This window comes from Mandrillus leucophaeus, unplaced genomic scaffold, assembly GCF_000951045.1.
Source record: "Mandrillus leucophaeus isolate KB7577 unplaced genomic scaffold, Mleu.le_1.0 Scaffold109, whole genome shotgun sequence".
Taxonomy (NCBI): domain Eukaryota; kingdom Metazoa; phylum Chordata; class Mammalia; order Primates; family Cercopithecidae; genus Mandrillus; species Mandrillus leucophaeus.
In genome coordinates, this window is record NW_012099098.1 from 210,148 (window position 1) to 214,400 (window position 4,253).

General features: G+C 50.4%; 1 protein-coding gene across 1 annotated transcript in view; it reads left to right on the forward strand.

The window, feature by feature from the left end:
- Nucleotides 1-4,253, forward strand: part of ZER1 (zyg-11 related, cell cycle regulator) — a 45,107-nt gene continuing 40,854 nt past the window's right edge. The window contains exon 1 of the mRNA XM_011987650.1: nt 1-247. The gene's annotated coding sequence lies outside the window, so the exon portion shown is untranslated. The remainder of the gene's footprint in view (nt 248-4,253) is intronic.

Below are 4,253 nucleotides of genomic sequence, written 5' to 3' on the forward strand. Positions count from 1 at the left end.
CCCTGAGGGCAAGGTAACCGCCACGGGGTCCCCGTCGCGACCCCCTTCCTCCCGGAGCTCCCGTCCCCGGGATCCCAAGCTCCGCCCCGCCGACCCCCGTCTCCCCTGGACCCCGGGTCTAGCCTGACGAGATCCCCAACCTCCTGAGGTGCTCTGGCCCCGGATTCTCCTGGGCTGCATTCTCCGCTCCTCCTCGCCTGCGAAGCATCACGTCCGCTTCCCGACGCTGAGGGCAGCCCCATCCAGGGTAGGTCCCGTACCCCGGGCCAAGGGATGTACCTGCGTCCTCCTTCGTCTCCTGCCTACTGGGCCTAAGCATCGCCGCTGCAACCACTCTCTGAGGTCCATCTTGGCCAGTGGTGGGAGGGCTCCTTTCTCTATCCCTGCTGCCAGGTCTGAGAATCGTGTCTTTAAAACTGAGCTCCCTTCCTCCAGAAAGAAAATGACGCTCTGTCGTTTGCCCCTACAAGATGGGGGATCGGTGTAGGCTGAAAGGGCCACCCTGTGCCCCTCCTACCTGTTGGATGAGCTTAAGTTCCCCCAGAGAAGTGCTTAGAAGCTCAGGGACGACTTGGATTCTGGATCAGCTCCCAAAAGGGATGACACAAAGTATAGGGAAATCCAACAAGGTGAGGTTGCAACCGGAGGGCCAAGGGAGCCGGCCCGACAGGTGAGTTGATAGTGAAACTGACTGTGCTGGCCACTATGGCTCTGTGGGTGGAACTTGTCTTGGCTGCTCTTTGACCGAAAGAGCCCCAGGTCTCCAGTCTTTGCCTGTGTTTGTAAGTCTATTCGTTTTGTTTTGTTTTTCTTTTCTTCCTTTTTTTTTTTTTAAATAGAGGTGGGGTATCACTATGTTACCCAAGCTGGTCTCGAACTCCTGGGCTTGAGTGATCCGCCCCCTCCAGCCTCCAAAAGTGCTGGCAATACAGGCATGAGCCACCGCGCCCGGCTAGTGCATTTGATTTTTAAGGGGAGGGGAATATCTGATGTCTTGGGAAAATCCTCCCATATATGATCTTTCACAGAATGTTTCTCTTCAGGCTTCAAACTGGTGAGGATGAGCATGAAAGCATAGCTTTGAAAAGGGTCACAGGAGGCTATACTTAGAGCAGAAAGTGGTGACCGGGGTGAAGGGCCTCGCTACTTTGGTTCATTTGTTCATTCAGCAAATAATAAACATGATATGTAAGGTGGTAATAAGTGCTTTGGAGAAAAATAAAGAAGGAAGGACTATGGGAATGGAGTTGGGAGTTGTCTTTTTATAGAGGGTGTTCAGGGAAGGTCTCTAGTAAGGTGACCTTTGAGCAGAGATAAGTGAGGGAGCAAGCCAGGTAGTTCTCTTGTGTCAGAGCATTCCACAGCAAATGCAAAGGTCCTGTGGTCATATGTCTGGTGAGTTGAAGAAACAGCACGAGGGCCAGGCACAGTGGCTCATGCTTGTAATCTCAGCACTTTGGGAGGCTGAGGCAGCTGGATCACCTGAGGTCAGGAGTTCAAGACCAGCCTGGCCAACATGGTGAAACCCCATCTCTACTAAAAGTACCAAAAAAATGTAGCTGGCCGTGGTGGCTCATGTCTGCAATCCCAGCTACTCAGGAGGCTGAGGCAGGAGAATTGCTTGAACCCGGGAGGTGGAGGTTGCAGGGAGCTGAGATTGTGCCGTTGCACTCCAGCCTGGGTGACAAGAGCGAGACTCTGTCTTAAAAAAAAAGAAAGAAACAGTGGGATGATGGGGGACTGGAGCAGGTTGAAGAAGGGGAAGAGTGGTTGGCAAGAAAGTCAGAGAACAGTGGGGACCAGATAATGGTGGGGAAGACATCAGGGGCTGCCCTTGTGATATAGGGCCACAGGGTGTCTAATGGGGACACCCTTTCAGAACTGTACTTGTTGAAGTGTCTGGTGGTTGGAGAAAATACAGATTTGTTTTAGATGACAAATGGCCATTGTGCTTGGGGCTTCGGTTATAAGTACCCTTCTTCCATCTTTGTAATGACCATTGATGGAATAAATACGAAGAATCATGGTCACAGAGAACTGCAATTAAATCAAGTTAAGTTATGCCGCGGCTTCCTGGTTGTGAGAATGTGGGCATGGGAACTTTTTCCACCTCAATCTTCTCATCTGGAAAATACGGCAGGCTGGGCGCGGTGGCTCACACCTGTAATCCTAGCACTTTGGGAGGCAGGTGGATCACCTGAGGTCAGGAGTTCGAGACCAGCCTGGCCAACATGGTGAAACCTCGTCTCTACTAAAAATGCGAAAATTAGCTGGGTGTGGTGATGCATACCTGTAATCCCAGCTACTGGAGAGGCTGAGGCAGGAGAATCGCTTGAACCTGGGAGGCAGAGGTTGAACTGAGCTGAGATCACGCCACTGCAGCACCCCAACCTGGGCGACAAGAGTGAAACTCCGTCTCAAAAAAAAAAAAAAAAAAGAAAAGAAAAGAAATTAGGGCTGTTGGATTAAATAAAATCATGGACTGAAGTGCTTAAATGCAATATTTCACACAAAGTGCTCAATAGCAGCCACACTGATGATGATGTGATGATGAGAAATGTGGGCATGTATGTCTGCCTCAGAGTCGTTCGTTTTAGCACTAGCTGGTGGTGTCACCAGCTCTAGCTGCCTCCATCAGTAAGCAGGATTTGAAGCAATATTGGGGAAGGCAAGATAGAAACTTCTTGACACCCCTCAGAGGTAACAGTGGGTTAATATTCTGCAGGGAGGAGGTTAGCTTGGTCCTAGCTTTTTTTGACAGCAGCAGAAGGTGATGGGGACTTTTAAAAAAGAGCCCAGCACTTCCAGCAATTTGGGAGGCCAAGGCGGGAGGATCGCTTGAGGCCAGGAATTTGAGACCAGTCTGGAGAACATAGGGAAACCCTATCTCTAAAAAAAAAGAAAACAAAAATTTAAAAAGAGCCCAGCAAATTTCCATTCTTGCATTCTACCACATAAAATAGCAAAATGAGGGTGTTGAAATGAATGTGACTTGGAGACAGGTGGGGAGGGGCAGTGTATGCTGGGCCTAGATATGTGGTTGGGTGTGCGTGGCTGATCTATGGGTAGAGGCTGTTGATCCTGAAGCGCCCGGCAGAGGCTGAGATTATCCAGCCTGCCTTATAGGAAGCAGAACCACAGTTGATCTCCCTCCTTACACCCCAAGCCCGGACTGTATCCTCAGGCCTGGGACACAGGCTGAGCAGGGCAACTGGGCCAGAGGGTTTGAAAATGAAAAGTGGGAGCACTTAGGAGCTGAAAGCCAGCATATTAGGGTAGGCTGTTGTGGGTAGAGCCCCAGGCTGCTGACCTGGGGACCTGGTTCAAGCCCCGCTCTGCCGCTGGCTTGCTGTGTGAGTTAGGCAGGTTCCATCCCCTCTTTGGGCCTTCGTTTTCCTATCTGTACATTTAGAATAATAGCCTTTCCTTGCCTCCAACTAACTGAAGGCTGTTGGGAGGATGAAATGAGACATAGGTTGTGAAAGAATTAGGTGTGCTCTGAAGCTGTCTGCAAAGGTGTTATCATTAGTACCGCCAGGATTCTGCAGACACGTCTGGGGAGTCCACTAGCTGGAAGACTGCTCTTGGCACTGTGGTTTTTCTGCTTGGCTTCAGTAACTCACCTGTTCTGGACTCCTGAGAGGTGAGTGCAGAGACCCCCGTCTGGTTATCTATTTGTGGACCACTGTCTTGTATCTGGCGCAATCGCTGAAACTGATTTTCCAGCTTCGGAGATGCAGAAGGGTCTCTCGAAGCATTATTGTCAGGAACATCACTCTTCATAATTATTGGTCACCACCTTCCTGCCATCCTTTCATGGCATCTCCTCAGCAACCCTGTTCACAACATACGCAACACAGCGTGTGCCACTCGCAGCATGCTGACAGGTAAGGACCTTGATAAATATTGAGGCTGGAAAACATTGGCTGGGGACCTTGTGGAGCTGAGGCTCTGTCACCGGCATTGAGCCACTCACATACTCTGTAATGGAGACCCCAGGAATCACACAGGGACTGTGCCTTCAGGAAGTTTTCAATGCTGTGGCCAAAAAATGACATATGCCCACGGAGTGGTTACCAGCAGTACTGGATCATGTGAGCTCAGTGCCTAAGTTGTAAGGAAGTGGTGGAGGCTCATGGAACAGAAGAGAAAGCTGAGGTTGGAGAAAGATCCCTCCCCATAGCATAATGGCAAGGAGCTTGAACTTTAGGGTCAGGCATTTACTGGAGGACCTTGTGCAACTCATTGCGCAT